The sequence below is a fragment of the Tamandua tetradactyla genome, chromosome 3 (assembly GCF_023851605.1).
Source record: "Tamandua tetradactyla isolate mTamTet1 chromosome 3, mTamTet1.pri, whole genome shotgun sequence".
Classification (NCBI taxonomy): Eukaryota; Metazoa; Chordata; class Mammalia; order Pilosa; family Myrmecophagidae; genus Tamandua; species Tamandua tetradactyla.
Window position 1 is genome coordinate 98,888,849 of NC_135329.1, and position 17,593 is coordinate 98,906,441.

A 17,593-nucleotide genomic window follows, 5' to 3' on the forward strand; every position below is an offset into this window, starting at 1 on the left:
AAAAAATATTCAAGAATTTTACAGAGAGACATAATTGCCATTATGCGCACAGATTATATAACTTTGTTAAATCAGCATTAATGCATTGGTGTAACAGGGCTGCTTGATATTAAAGCAATAATTAATACATGTAAGAATAGAGTTCTGTAAGTTTAGACAATTGCACGAACTTGTATATGCATTCTTAGTACATGAAGTGTGAAGTGGAGAAGAAAGCAGAGCCAAGTGTTTGTGTCTGAGGATATGTGTGTGTGTGTGTGTGTGTGTGTGTGTGTGTGTGTGTGTGTGTGTGTGTGCATGTGTATATATGTACAGACTCATTGGGAGGCAGGGTAGGGGAGTCATATGTGAAAAGGGGGGACTACAGAGAGCAAGTCTTTCAGAGCCAGGATCCAGCTGCAACTGAATCCCAGACTTTTTGTTCCAGGAGTTAATAAATTATATCCTTACATTTCAAAAAGAAATTCTGCTCAGGCAAATTTTGGTTGGGTAAAATTTTACTTATATTACAGAGCCCTTGCATTAATGCTGTACATGTACATTTGAACTTTGCTATTCTCTCTTAATGATGAACAATAGAGAATATAACTTTTTATTTTTAATATATATAGGTCTTATTCCTGTGAATGTCTGTTCTTCCCCCATATATATATATGTATATATGTAACACCACACATGCATGCATGTTTTTCTTTATTAAAGAAGTTGTGGGTTTGCAGAAGAATTATGCATAAAATACAAGATCCCTCTCCTGTTTATCGCGTTGATAGACAGACTTGTTTATAATCTTCAGTAGAGATAAAGTTTCAGAGAGGTAGTAAAAAATTGTCATGTCCTCCCCACAGGCAAAAATTAACTTAAATAATAAAGCTAACTTTTAACTTAGTATTATCTTTATTTCTATGGGGCTTTACAAACCATGCTTTCCAATAACAGATGGATAAACTGGAATAAAACTCTAGAGCAGTGGTTCTCAAAGTGCGGTACCAGACCAGTAGCATCAGCATCACCTGGCTACTTCTTAGAAATAAAACTCTCTGGCCAAACCCCAAATTTTACTGTTTTGGGTGTTATATGGAAGTTCTTCAGGTGATGAGATGAAAACACAGATAGCCAGGAAAGAATGCGAGATAGGACAGACAGCTTTGTGAGATTGAAGGTCCTGGAAGGGGAGGGGGAGAATGAGGGCAGAGGTTGGCTCTTGTGAAGGTGTGTGTGTGGGGGGGAATCATACACGTGGGTCCAGGCTCTTGCATTTTTTTGTGACCCAGAAGGGAGGGGTAAGGCTTTCCCACAGGTATAGGGAATTGGCAGTTTTAAATCAAATAGGGCAAAAAGCAGAAGCAGCAGGGGCCGTTTAGAGAAGCTCTTACCCTCCAAACCATATGGAGGCACAGGCCTTGCTAACTGCATTAGGTCCAGGGCATCGCTAATTGGGGCGGTCATTCTAAAGGGGAACTTACGAGTAAATAGGCAAGATGACGAGGCGCCAAATATAATTTCTTTTATGCCATTACACCTGAGTAATACTCAGAAACTTTAAAGTGGGGCCCAGAAATCCCTGTTTTAAAAACAGGCCATCCTGGTGAGTCTGATGTTGCTCAAATTTGAAAAACACCAGGGAGGGCCTAAGCTGAGTGTCCCCAACATTTTGCACGTTAGGCACACCCACTATTCTCACCCTAACCCAAGCTCTGAGAGCCATTGCTGTTCCGGGAAAATAGGAGAGATGCTGGGATTCATTTCCAAATCTCCCTGCTGTTTTTTAGTGCCTCCGCAAACCAATGAAACAATGGGTGGTCTTTCTCACTCAGAGCATTAGCTGAGAGTAATTCTTCTAAACCTTTCCCTCAGAGAATAACATGTGAGGACAAATCAGTTTATATTTGTAAGTACAGCTACTGGAAGAAAAGTCCCACACTTTTTATTTTTTAATCCTGAGATTCTCTGAAAACACAACCAATCTAGTAACCCTGCACTTACAATTTAAAATAATTAAAATAAAAGCACAAGGAGCTGTGTTGACAAAGCAGTGAGTAGCAAGAGTGTTTTGAAGATTTATAATGGTTATGCTTTATACAAATTTTTCAAGGAAACTTTTTGCATTTTTATCCTACTTAATTAGAATAAAAATACTGTGATGTTAGCATCACAGTTGCATGGAAAAGTTACGTAGTTTTCCCAAAATGAAGTTTTAAAGTAAGTTTAAATATATGTTTGGTAACTACAAACCCCAAACATTTTTACAGTATTATATTATTGAACGCTCGGAGACAAAGGAGAACAGTGTTACTGAGTTTATTCCTTAGATACTCAGAATTCAAGATTTGTGCAAGAAATATTTTTCTGCTAACCACAATTAGAGAGCATGCAAATAAGCCTTGGATAGGCTAAACTGATCAATTTTAATGGCTGGGGTTTTAGATGGAGCTCAGTCGATGGAAAGAAAACAACACCTTTTCGCCCAGTCTCCACTTGTTAACCATTTTCAGTCCATTGGGAGTCAGACAGGAACTGTCTGTTTAAACTGTCTGTTTAAAATGAGGTGGTTATTTTGTGATCATAAATTGGGTAAAAGTCCAGCGACCATGTTTGCAAAAAATTATGGACGTAGTTGCTTTCCGCACTTCTGCAGGACACCTAGCGCTGCTATGGAATTCTAAGAACTTCAGTTGGCGAGCAATACACAATATCCTGATATAAATATCATTGCTTTTATGCTGGGCACACACATAGTGCTGTGATGACAGGCCTGCAAACAAAGTTGCAGGTGTGGAAATGCAATTTGTGGCTGGCAAACTGCTTTGTAAGTGCAAGCGAGGCATCCGTGGGGATTCCTGGAGATAGCTTAGTTTGCCAGAGCTGCTGTAAGAAAGTACTACAGACCAGACTTAAACAACAGGAATCTATTGTCTCACAGTTTGGGAGGCATGTAGTCTAAAATTAAGACATTGGTAGGACCCTGCTTTCTCCAAAGTCTGAAGGGTTCTGGTGGTGGATTGCCAGAAATCCATAACTCAAATGACCACACCTTAACCAATAATATCTTCAAAGATTCTATTTACAAATGGAATAATTGCTTCCACAGGACCACGGTTGAGACTCACACTTGTCTGTAGGAGACCATGATTCAATCCATAACACTTGAGGTGTGGACATGGCAAGAGGGCATTTTCAAATGAATGCAAGTTAGAAAAGTAACATGGGCCTATTGCTATGAATTCGGTATAATTTGCACCATTGGTTTGGTAGAGAAGGATGGGGAAACTTGGGTTTTACTTGTTTTCCAGGGAAATGCCCTTCATTCCAGTCTTCTAAGTTTCCTTGATGTGAACTTTGGATGGCTATTCAAACAAAACTTGAGATCACTGAAGTGAACTTTGGAGCTCTGAGGCTTTTTAGTCTCTGACTTGTACCATCTCCCTAATTCAGACTCACCAAATTCTAACTAAATTTTCATTTTAAAATAAAAATCAGTAACTTATATCTGACTCTGACTAAATGTTTTCTCTAACTGTACAATGAGATATTTCAGTTCTTGTGAAATCCAGGTAGAAGCCTCCATGGGAAGGGGAGATGAAAACTTTTCCTAGTATCCTGTCTGATTGGACTGTTTTGCTAATCCACAGGGTTGGTCATGCAACCAGAACATATTTATTTCTTTGTTCTTTTATTTATCCAGATCCTCTTCTTGGTGTGAAGCAGCAAAATATGTGTTCACAATGTCCAAACTCCTTCACAAAAGAATTAGTTTTCAGCTAGTGCTCAGACATCTCCTTCTTTGGGGTTTCCAACCCAGCCTTTCCACTCTTCATATCTTCCATTCTTTTCTTCTGTTTCTCCTTTGATGCCTCTATAAAACAAAATTATACAAAAAAAAAAAAAACACTCTTTGTTATTTCTCCTAAATCAGTAGATAAAGTACAATTGTTAATCTCTCATATAACCAACATCAGCCCCACTTTTTTAGGATTTCTTTCTTCATGCAGCCAACATTTATTCCTATAACTATTTCTATCATTCTCTGCTTTGACATATAAATGCTCCCCTCATTTTTTTTGAAATGTGAATATTGAACACCTGAGAGTCTTATAATTGTCTGGGCTACATCTCATAAGATTTCTTCCATAAAACATTCTTGAAATGTCACAATGTTCCACTCCTTATCCATTCTGATTGGATTGATTTTCCCATGAATTGATCAAACTGTTGATGTTCAATGGACCTGAATATAACACATTAGCTGTTTGCCCAAATTTTTTTTTCAACTATTTGCTGGGATAATAAAATGAAACAAGCCAAGATTTTTATTGTTTGATTTGCTTGCATGTTCACATTCATTTAGTTGTTTTTCATTTTCTGATAATAGGGACATGGTCAAATAACTTGTGAAAGCCTGAAAATTTGAATTTTGAATAAAGTCTAGCCTGCCTGTAAAGTTTCTACCTATACTACATTTCAGATGTCATCATTAGGATTAACATCTTAGGGGAAAAACTTCTTCTCCCTGTTTAGTTAGCAAAGAGAAATGACTAATGGCTTCAAATCATATGTATCCTTGTATATTTAAATAAATATATTTCCCAACTTAAAATCGTGTTTTTTTGGCAATTTCTCCTTCCAGGGCCTTATCAGAGTATCATCTAGCAGATGGTCAATAAATACATTTTTGTGAAATTAAAATTTGAAAAAATGAATGCTATGCTCATGTTGGAATGCTAGATATCATAAAACACATGTTTTCCCAAAATTAACTTATAAATTAACTACCCTTCTCATCAATAGCCCAATAAAGGTTTTTGAGATGCTTGCTTGGTAAGTTAATTCTAAAATGTTCATATTCAGAATGGGGCACTGGCTTCAACTGAGGTAATGGAAAGATTGGAGTCACAATATATTTGTCAACTCTTTGTATACTGGGGATGAAAACTTTACCTGATAATAAAAATGGAAAAGAAACATGAGTTTGGAAGAATATGTAGAAACCACCTGACAAAAAAATCAGTATCTTTTTCTTGCAACTCAAATGTAATATATTTTTTGTGTTTGTGTGTTTCAAAATATTTCTGTATTGAGAATTTGTATGGTTATAGATTATTTAGTTTGTGGTTTTGCTTCTGATTTTGGATTTCTTGGCATCACTGCAACGCTTATCATAACATTTCACACCAAACACTTTGAAACTGAGGACTCTAATTCCAAGTTGTCAAGAACAGAGATGAAAAGTGAGGAAACAAGCTGACAAGAGACAGAAAGTTGTGCACAAGAAGTGATAGCCACTACTCCCATCGTGCATTAGAGGTATAAAATTACAGCTGTATTGGCAGTGATGGGCAGCTGAGGCATTTGTCTGCAAAAGAATTTCAGATAAACATCTGTAATCAAACTTGTGGCTCTCTTGTAGGCCTGTACTTTGTTATACCATGATTTTATGATTCCATTTTATACAATCACATACATATCTAAATTTCTACTTTTATAACTGCCTCCTGTTTTATCTATTTTTCAGCACTATAATACCATCCTGTATAGGATAAAATATAGACTTGCTCTTTTATTTTAAATATCTGGAGGGCTGGTTAGAATTATGCACTTGACCAACTGGATTTGGTACAAATACTTTCTCAGTTAGAGTTGTCTTCATTTGTGAGTGGTATTAGAATAGTGTCCTTTATGAGGACTGTGTTAGTTCCCGAGCTGCTAAAACAAGTACTGTACGATGGATTGGCTCAGAATAGGAATTTATTGGCTCACCTTTTCCAAGATTGGAAGGCTCACTTCCTCCTAGGGTCAGAATCTTCTGGCTGGCTGGCAATCTTTAGGGGTCCTGACCTTACTGTCACATAGTGAGGCACAGGGTTCCGTCTTCTCCTTCCTATTCCAGGTCTACTGAATTTCAGCTTCTGGTTGTTCCCCAGGGCTTCTATCTCTGTGTCCATGTTCATTTGCTTATACAATTCTGCAGCTACATTGCATTCACCCAGACAGATCTTAACTAATAACATCTTCACAGTCCTATTTACAAAAGGATTCACACACACAGGACCAAGGCTCAGACCCGAACATGCTTTTTGTGAAAGACACGACTCAATCCCCAATAAGAATGACAAACACAGTGTTTGTTATGTGAATAGCACATATATATATTTTTTGTCAGTCATGTGTGCTTGATGTGGATGAGTTTAGTAGTTTAGGTTTTCAGAAGGGGAAGAATCTGCGACATGTAAAGAAGAGCTTAGTTTTAGAAGAAAAGTATTGCATTGTAACTTTGTTGAAATATTTTTTCAACAACACACTAAATACGAGGCAGCAGTACCATAAGCATTTCATTTTCTGTGAATTCCAATTTACATGTAAAACTAAGATTTTGAACTTAAAGCACAGTCAAATCCATCAACTTTCTGAATAACCTGAGAGCAGACTGCACATGTGAAAACGCAAAGTAAAAAATAATTTAGTGCTAATTAATGAGCCAAAATAAGCTAATTAATATTTATAGACCACTCACACTCCCTCCAACATCAGCAGTATGCTCAATCTTTTCAAGAACACTGTCATACTGAATATGTGATGAGATAAACCATATTCTGGCCCATAAAACAAGTCTCAATATTTTAAACATATTTCAATAGTCTAAAGTGTGTTATTTATTTACAGTGGAATCAAATTAAGAGTTAATTAAAGAGCAGAAAGATATGTGAAAATCAACTAAAATGGGGAAAGTAAATAATGCACTTTTTTAATGTTTTTTTATTAATTAAAGAAAAAAAATTAACACAACATTTAGAAATCATTCCATTCTACATATACAATCAGTAATTCTTAACATCATCACATAGATGCATGATCATCATTTCTTAGTACATTTGCATCGATTTAGGAAAAGAACTAGCAAAACAACAGAAAAAGATATAGAATGTTAATATGGAGAAAAAAATAAAAATAATAATAATAAAAAAAGGAAAGGAAAAAAAAACAAAAGACACAAACAGACAAACAAACAAACGAACAGACAAACAAAAAAAACCTATAGCTAAGATGCAGCTTCATTCAGTGTTTTAACATAATTACATTACAATTAGGTATTATTGTGCTGTCCATTTTTGAGTTTTTGTATCTAGTCCTGTTGTACAGTCTGTATCCCTTCAGCTCCAATTACCCATTATCTTACCCTGTTTCTAACTCCTGCTGGTCTCTGTTACCAATGACATATTCCAAGTTTATTCTCGAATGTCGGTTCATATCAGTGGGACCATACAGTATTTGTCCTTTAGTTTTTGGCTAGACTCACTCAGCATAATGTTCTCTAGGTCCATCCATGTTATTACATGCTTCATAAGTTTATCCTGTCTTAAAGCTGCATAATATTCCATCGTATGTATATACCAGTTTGTTTAGCCACTCGTCTGTTGATGGACATTTTGGCTGTTTCCATCTTTTTGCAATTGTAAATAATGCTGCTATAAACATTGGTGTGAAAATGTCTGTTTGTGTTTTGCCCTTAAGTCCTTTGAGTAGATACCTAGCAATGGTATTGCTGGGTCGTATGGCAATTCTATATTCAGTTTTTTGAGGAACCGCCAAACTGTCTTCCACAGTGGTTGCACCATTTGACATTCCCACCAACAGTGGATAAGTGTGCCTCTTTCTCCGCATCCTCTCCAGCACTTGTCATTTTCTGTTTTGTTGATAATGGCCATTCTGGTGGGTGTAAGATGATATCTCATTGTGGTTTTGATTTGCATTTCTCTAATGGCCAGGGACATTGAGCATCTCTTCATGTGCCTTTTGGCCATTTGTATTTCCTCTTCTGAGAGGTGTCTGTTCATCTTTTTCCCATTTTGTAATTGGGTAGGCTGTCTTTTTGTTGTTGAGTTGAACAATCTCTTCATAAATTCTGGATACTAGACCTTTATCTGATATGTCGTTTCCAAATATTGTTTCCCATTCTGTAGGCTGTCTTTCTACTTTCTTGATGAAGTTCTTTGATGCACAAAAGTGTTTAATTTTGAGGAGCTCCCATTTATTTATTTCTTTCTTCAGTGCTCTTGCTTTAGGTTTAAGGTCCATAAAACCGCCTCCAGTTGTAAGTTTCATAAGATATCTCCCTACATTTTCCTCTAACTGTTTTATGGTCTTAGGCCTAATGTTTAGATCTTTGATCCATTTTGAGTTAACTTTTGTATAGGGTGTGAGATACGTGTCCTCTTTCATTCTTTTGCATATGGATATCCAGTTCTCTAGGCACCATTTATTTAAGAGACTGTTCTGTCCCAGGTGAGTTGGCTTGACTGCCTTATCAAAGATCAAATGCCCATAGATGAGAGGGTCTATATCTGAGCACTCTATTCGATTCCATTGGTTGATATATCTATCTTTATGCCAATACCATGCTGTTTTGACCACTGTGGCTTCATAATATGCCTTAAAGTCCGGCAGCGTGAGACCTCCAGCTTCGTTTTTTTTCCTCAAGATACTTTTAGCAATTCGGGTCACCCTGCCCTTCCAGATAAATTTGGTTATTGGTTTTTCTATTTCTGAAAAATAAGTTGTTGGGATTTTGATTGGTATTGCATTGAATCTGTAAATCAATTTAGGTAGGATTGACATCTTAACTATATTTAGTATTCCAATCCATGAACACGGTATGCCCTTCCATCTATTTAGGTCTTCTGTGATTTCTTTTAACAGTTTTTTGTAGTTTTCTTTGTATAGGTTTTTTGTCTCTTTAGTTAAATTTATTCCTAAGTATTTTATTCTTTTAGTTGCAATTGTAAATGGAATTCGTTTCTTGATTTCCCCCTCAGCTTGTTCATTACTAGTGTATAGAAAAGCTACAGATTTTTGAATGTTGATCTTGTAGCCTGCTACTTTGCTGTACTCATTTATTAGCTCTAGTAGTTTTGTTGTGGATTTTTCAGGGTTTTCGACGTATAGTATCATATTGTCTGCAGACAGTGATAGTTTTACTTCTTCCTTTCCAATTTTGATGCCTTGTATTTCTTTTTCTTGTCTAATTGCTCTGGCTAGAACTTCCAACACAATGTTGAATAATAGTGGTGATAGTGGACATCCTTGTCTTGTTCCTGATCTTAGGGGGAAAGTTTTCAATTTTTCCCCGTTGAGGATGATATTAGCTGTGGGTTTTTCATATATTCCCTCTATCATTTTAAGGAAGTTCCCTTGTATTCCTATCTTTTGAAGTGTTTTCAACAGGAAAGGATGTTGAATCTTGTCAAATGCCTTCTCTGCATCAATTGAGATGATCATGTGATTTTTCTGCTTTGATTTGTTGATATGGTGTATTACATTAATTGATTTTCTTATGTTGAACCATCCTTGCATACCTGGGATGAATCCTACTTGGTCATGATGTATAATTCTTTTAATGTGTTGTTGGATTCAATTTGCTAGAATTTTGTTGAGGAATTTTGCATCTATATTCATTAGAGAAATTGGTCTGTAGTTTTCTTTTTTTGTAATATCTTTGCCTGGTTTTGGTGTGAGGGTGATGTTGGCTTCATAGAATGAATTAGGTAGCTTTCCCTCCACTTTGATTTTTTTGAAGAGTTTGAGGAGAGTAGGTACTAATTCTTTCTGGAATGTTTGGTAGAATTCACATGTGAAGCCGTCTGGTCCTGGACTTTTCTTTTTGGGAAGCTTTTGAATGACTGATTCAATTTCTTTACTTGTGATTGGTTTGTTGAGGTCATCTATTTCTTCTTGAGTCAAAGTTGGTTGTTCATGTCTTACCAGGAACCCGTCCATTTCATCTAAATTGTTGTTTTTATTAGTGTAAAGTTGTTCATAGTATCCTGTTATTACCTCCTTTATTTCTGTGAGGTCAGCAGTTATGTCTCCTCTTCCATTTCTGATCTTATTTATTTGCTTCCTCTCTCTTCTTCTTTTTGTCAATCTTGCTAAGGGCCCATCAATCTTATTGATTTTCTCATAGAACCAACTTCTGGTCTTATTGATTTTCTCTATTGTTTTCATGTTTTCAATTTCATTTATTTCTGCTCTAATCTTTGTTATTTCTTTCCTTTTGCTTGCTTTGGGGTTAGTTTGCTGTTCTTTCTCCAGTTCTTCCAAGTGGACAGTTAATTCCTGAATTTTTGCCTTTTCTTCTTTTCTGATATAGGCATTTAGGGCAATAAATTTCCCTCTTAGCACTGCCTTTGCTGCGTCCCATAGGTTTTGATATGTTGTGTTTTCATTTTCATGTGCCTCGAGATATTTACTAATTTCTCTTGCAATTTCTTCCTTGACCCACTCGTTGTTTAAGAGTGTGTTGTTGAGCCTACACGTATTTGTGAATTTTCTGGCACTCTGCCTATTATTGATTTCCAACATCATTCCTTTATGGTCCGAGAAAGTGTTGTGTAAGATTTCAATCTTTTTAAATTTGTTAAGACTTGCTTTGTGACCCAGCATATGGTCTATCTTTGAGAATGATCCATGAGCACTTGAGAAAAAGGTGTATCCTGCTGTTGTGGGATGTAATGTCCTATAAATGTCTGTTAAGTCTAGCTCATTTATAGTAATATTCAGATTCTCTATTTATTTATTGATCCTCTGTCTAGATGTTCTCTCCGTTGATGAGAGTGGTGAATTCAAGTCTCCAACTATTATGGTATATGTGTCTATTTCCTTTTTCAGTGTTTGCAGTATATTCCTCACGTATTTTGGGGCATTCTGGTTCGGTGCATAAATATTTATGATTGTTATGTCCTCTTGTTTAATTGTTCCTTTTATTAGTAGATAGTGTCCTTCTTTGTCTCTTTTAAGTGTTTTACATTTGAAGTCTAATTTGTTGGATATTAGTATAGCTACTCCTGCTCTTTTCTGGTTGTTATTTGCATGAAATATCTTTTCCCAACCTTTCACTTTCAACTTATGTTTATCTTTGGGTCTAAGATGTGTTTCCTATAGAATAATGCACTTTTAAGTAAGCTATGTAGCTTACTTGGAACCCAACATTTCCATTTCTGAGATGGAGCTAAAGAAATTCTTAAGGGAAAAAGTTTTAGAATTAAATGCTTTTTATTTTAAAAAATAGAAAGACCTCACATTAATGACCTAAGTTTTCCTCTTAAGAAGTTAGTAAAAAAGGAATAAGCAGTAAACTGATATCAAGGGGAAGAAAGGAAATAATGAGAGAACATAAAAATAATAGAAAATATTAATGAACTCAAAAGCTGGCACTTTGAGAACAATAAAATTGATAATCTCTAGTCTGACAGACCAGAAAATCAAAGACACCAGCTGTCAATTTCAGTAAAAAAGAGAAGTGAGGTCATTTTCTTTCCTACAGGTATTAGGTTATTAAGGAGTAAACTATGTAATAAGGAAGGCATATAGAGCTTATATGTTGTTAAATTTAAAAATTTATGTGTTGTTAAATTTTAAAACTTAGATGAAATGACAAACACATTGAGTAATACAAATTTCCTCACTGAAAAAGTAATGTATAACCCCAATAATTCTTTATCTATGAAAGAAATTGAAAATTCCAGTTGTAAGTGTTTCACTGGGAAATTCCACCAAACATTTAAGGAAGAAATAATTTCAATTTCAAAATTTGGTTTTTTGTTCAGAAAAGAGATGCATAGGAACTACTTCTCAGCTCATTATATATGGCTAACACTACCCTGATACCCAAGCCAGAAAAAGAAATTGCAAGAACAGAGTAACATCTCTCATGACATAGATATAAAAATTTTAACAAAATCTTAGCAAATCAGACTATATATATATGTATATGTATATGTATGTACATGATATATTATGGTAATTTAGGTTTATCCAGCAAAGCAATGCTAATTTAACATTTTAAAATATGGTCATTGTATTACCAGATTAACTAATTATAAAACGTATGATTATCTCTAACATTGGACAAAATCCAACCTCCATTCATGGTAAAGTTTCTTGGCAATGTAGTTATAGAAGCAAAGTTTCTCCACTTGATGAAAGGCACTGTTATGGTTTGCTAGCTGCTGGAATGCATCACACCAGAAATGGATTGGTTTTTAATATAAGGGGATTTATTTTGTCAGTTCTTCAGAGGAAAGGCAGCTAACTTTCCACTGAGGTTCGTTCTTATGTGGAAGGCACAGGATGGTCTCTGTTGGTCTTCTCTCCAGGCCCCTGGGTTCCAACAACCTTCCCCGGGGTGACTTCTTTCTGCATCTCCAAAATCCTGGGCTGAGCTGCGAGTGCTGAGATGAGGAATGCCGAGCTGCTTAGCTGTGCTACGTTGCAATCTCTCATTTAAGCACCAGCCAATTAAGTCAAACATCACTCATTGCAGCAGACATACCTCCTAGCTGACTGCAGATGTAATTAGCAACAGATGAGGTTCACATACCATTGGCTTATGTTCACAGCAACAAGACTAGGTATGCTCACCTGGCCAAGTTGACAACTGAATCTAACTAACACAGGCACATATGAGAAAACTACAGCTAGCACCATATTTAATGGCAAAAAGACATTTTTCCTCTAAGATCAGAAATGAGGAAAATCTATCTGTTCTTTCCTCTTCTATTAAATAATGTATTTGAGATTCTAGCTAGTAAACAAGGCAGGAAAAAGAAATAGAAGTAAAATCACAGATTGGAAAGCAAGAATTAAATCTGTCTTACTCACCGATTACATGATTGTGTATGTAGAAAATCCTCTGAAACTTCAAAACTCCTATAATAAAGCTCTTAGAAGAAAATCTAGAAAAAAATTTTAGTATGAAACTTAAAGCATGAACTATAAAATGAAATAAAAAGATGATAAATTGGACTCCACAAAAATCACAAACTTTTGCTATTCAAAATACAATGTAAGAAAACTGAAAATGTGGCCAAAGTTGCAGAAAATATATATAAATCAAGTATTTGACCAAGGACTTATATATAAAATACATATATATAAGTATATTATATATAAGTATATATATATTAAGACTCAATAATAAGGAGACATTCAACACGATTAAAAAATTGACCAAAAGATGTGAATAGACACTTCACCACTGAAGATATATGGAAGACATCTGTGTAGATGGAAAGATATTCAATATCATTGGTAATTAGGAGAGTGCAAATTAAAACCAAGGAGATGCCACTATACATCCATCAGAACATCTAAACACAACAACAAAAATGGTTTAACATACCCAGTATTGCGAACATATGGGGAAATGTAACTTTAATATACCACTGGTGGATATGTGAAATATACAACCACTTTGGAGAAGAGTGCTTCTCCACATTCTAATGGATGTGTACTGGTAATTCCTTTGATTTTAATTTTCATTTCACTTAAAAAATATTAAACATAAATGAATCACAAGACACAGACATTTCACGCCTAGTTATTAGCTCAAGAAGTAAATGTTTATGCCCACCTCAAAACACATACAGAAATGTACTAACAGCTATAATTGTAATAACCAACTCTGGAAACAACACAATGACCATCAATAGGTGAAGGTATAAACGAATTGTGTTATATTCATTCAATTCAATACTCAGTTATGAAGATGAATGAACTATCAATTCATAGTAACAACTTAGATGAATCTCAAAATAATTACCAAATGGAAAAGTCTACACACTGTGAGGGTTCACTTATATAAGATTCTAGATAATGAAAACTGCACTATAGGAGAGAAAGCAGATTAAGGATTGTCTGAAGAGGGGTAGGAGAGAAGGATGGATGGACTACAGAGGGGCATGAGCAAACTTTGAGGAATAGATGAATCTGTCCTTATCTTGATCGCAGTGCTGTTCTCACAAATACAGACAATGCTCACGTTGCATGAGGATTTATTGGAAATGGGATTTAAATGAGTTAAAGGAAATATGTTCATCAGAACTGAGTTCTTGCATCACGTGGTTCAACATGGCAACTAGTGTCACAGAGCTGTGCGAAGTGACTGCACTGTTTTGATAGACACCAGTGCCTGTTAACATTACACTGTACAAAGGAAGGGCTGTTTGGATATATATGTCAAAACTTAATATGCATGCCATATGTTCAGTTTATTGTATGTCATTTACATTTGAATAAAACTGTTAAAAACTATTTCATCCCCACATGTTTTTAAATAAATGAGATAAAAATAATTTAAGGTTTTAAGTAGATAAGCCACATTTTTAATTTAAAGCCCATTTCAGTTTCTACAAATATATTGACTGCTCTTGTGATATCTCTTTTCCTAAAAGGTAATGGCAGCTGCATAAATTTGAACATCTCTACACCTCAGGCAAAACACATATAAATCAACAAAGAGAACAAATAAAACCACCCATCACTGATGTCCAGCCTGAGTATGAGAGAATAGGACAGCTCCCAATTGTATGTGAGTAGTGCAATGCATATCTGAACCCAGCAAAGCTACTGTGCATAGGCAATTCGGAAGTGGGATGTCCTAGAGGCTTCTCAGGAAGAGGAGAGCCCCAATTTCAATGGAGAAATATTGCAGAGAGTTCTGAGATAGGTTGATAAATCACTGACCCTCAGGGAAATTGAAAGAAAGAGATACAAATTCTGCTGGGGAGGAAGGTGATCTCAAAGGGGAAGTCATCCTTGGTGGTGGAGGGAAAGAAGGAACTAAGCAGTCAAAATTGTTTCCTACAGAAAAAAAAAATTACGAAATTAACCCTCTGTAACAATCAAGTGCCAAAAACTAAAGAAGCTGCATAGCAAAAGGAGAGAAGATACTTTAATCCATAAACCCATATTCCTATGTAGAGAGACCTGGTATTGCTGGTCTAAGAAAATATAAGAAATGTGAAAATTAGCAGAAAATAGCAGATAATACATAGTAAAACACCCATAAAGAAAAAAAAACAGAAAATGAAAACTAACGTGTTTCAGGTGATAGAAATAATCCCCCGAGAAATAATCACAAAGCAGAGAAAATCTTTAACTCAGCACATGAGCACAAATTAAACTAAGATGAAACTAATTTATGAAGGCATGAATCAGAAATTCAAAATCTCAAACAGAAATGGAGAAAAATCATGAAGATAGGAAGCAAAATTTGATTAAAGAGAGGAAAGTAATTTAATAGAAAGATATATTTGGGATATTTTTTTTCTAAATTGATGTCTCATGCAGTCACATTATGCTCATTTGCTTTGTAAAGCTTCATTTTTTTCTGTATAAAATAAAAAAAAAAAACACAATCCAGTCTGTAAGAATGAACAATATATAACTTTTTCAGTTTTAAATGAATTGTAATTCACTATATATGTACTGGGCTAATATCTGATATTTAGGTTTACATTCAAATTCAAATGAAGGAGATCATTTACCTGCATGCTGTATATTCCCCATACACTCACCTGTGTCATCTCATTTAATTCTTATAAATTCCATGTGGTAGGCATTCTAATTTCTTCTTTGAGAATAAAAAATGAGAAACAGAAAATTTAGAGTGTATGCTCAAGGTTGCAAAGCTAATAAATGTCAAAGCCAAATTTACATCCAGTCCTATCTGACGATGCCCAGTGTCCTTCCCATTTTTCTCCTGAGAAACTCAAATACTCTATTATACTCTGTAAACTGTAGATTTTCATAGGTATTCGTGAGTAAACAACTACTTTTAAAATATTTAACTGAATTTTGCATGTATTAAATGGTAGAAAATGTCACGAACACATCAGGAAAAAGTTAAATAAAAATGGAGTTATCATGGCAATCTCTGAAATTCAGTTGTAGGTGAAATAAAGGAAACACAGCTGAAAACAAGAATAAAATGAGGCTTCAGTTTTTGCTTAGGATCTAAAAAGTTACAAGAGAATGTCAATCTTATCCTAACAACAAGAACAGGATAGAATATCTGCAAATTATTTGTTTTTCAATATCTATCACAGAGCTGAGAGCATAAGCAAAGATAAACTAAAACCCAGAAAAAATCACAAGCCTCTGCTAGAAGAGATGAGATCTGTGACTGACTTGATTCATAGTAGGATGTGGGAAGGAAAGGACATATCCAGCAAGTTTTGAAAGAAGCAAAGGGCCAAAATGTTAACTCATTTATTAAGGCTAACCTGCAAGCTAACATAGTGGTTTAGAACCTCTAGGAGCCTCAAGCATGAAGAGTTACTACTTCCCTGCCAGCTCTTTTCCATGGACCCTTAGTTCACGTTCATAAGAAATTCTGGAGGCAGAGCAGAAGGGCTGAAGCCTGGTATCAGCAGGCCTATTGAAGATTGAGGCAAGGAAGGGGAACTGAGGAGCTTCAAATATCTGAGCCTTACATTGAGCATGAGTCTGCTATCATCTGCAGCTGGGAGAAAGGACTGAAAATTACTCCCTCCCTTTAGTGTAGGCATGAGGGGCCTGCTAAAGTCTAAAGGGAGGGCAAAATAACGTAGAGAAGTTCTAGTGGTACATGTTGGGACTTATTATGAATTAAAGAAAATAGCTACCCATAATTCAGGTAGAGACAAGGGTTATGAAATATCTGCTTCAACTAAAGTTCAGATGCATGAAGTCTATTGAAGACTGAGAGTAAGAGAAGGGAACTAAGACACATTTTCTAGGCAATTCCGATTACAATAAAATCCATACACATAAAATATGTGGAGGTAAATTTAATAAAAGATGGGTGAGTTCTCTCCACTAAGAACTGTAAAACATTGTTGAAAAAATTAAAGGAGTCCCATTAAATGGATAGTTATACTGTGTTGGTTGACCAGATGACCCAATATTAAGATGTCTGTTCTCCAAAATTGATCTATAAATTAAATGCCATAACAATCAAAATTCTGCTAGGTATTTTTATGTAGGAATTTACAAGTATATTCTAAAATTCACAGGAAGCAGTTAATAATATAGGATATCCAAAAGAACATTGAAAAGAAGAATAGATTTAGAGGGCTTACATTACATGATTATACATCTTACTATTGGCCTATAGTAATTAAAACAGCATAATATTGGGTAAAGGATAGATGAATAGATTCATGGGAAAGAATCAGGATTTCAGAAGACCTACATATATAAAGTGACTAAGAATTCCAATGAAAATTAATGCTCAAAGTAAAATCATTTTAGAAATGATTGCTGGAACAACTTGATATCTATTTTTTAAAAAGCCAACCTCAACATCACACCATTGACATAAATCTTCCGATTCAAATTGTGAACTTCTAGAAGAAAATATACAGAAAATCTGAAGAAACCTGGGCAGCAACAATTTCCTACAGGAGAACTAGGAAGCATTAGGCATAAAATAAAAATTGTAAAATAGATTTCCTTTAAATTAAAACCTTCCATTCATCAAAGAGGACTCTAGAAATTAATTTAATGTATGATGAAAGAAATTAAAAGAGTTGCCTTTTGCTGTGAATATTGACTGTAATCTAACAACAAAAATGTATTTCTAAAATAATTCATGGTTCTGAGAAATATGCTAATTTTGTCAAGGTGATAGAAAAAAGAAAATATTTTTGCCAAATGATTTTTATTAAAACTAAATTTGTGGTAAAATATCATTGAAGTTTTCCAATTTTCTTCTTTCTCATAAAATATTAAGCACATCTTTGCATGCAAATAACATTATGTATATGTGGGATTATTTTCA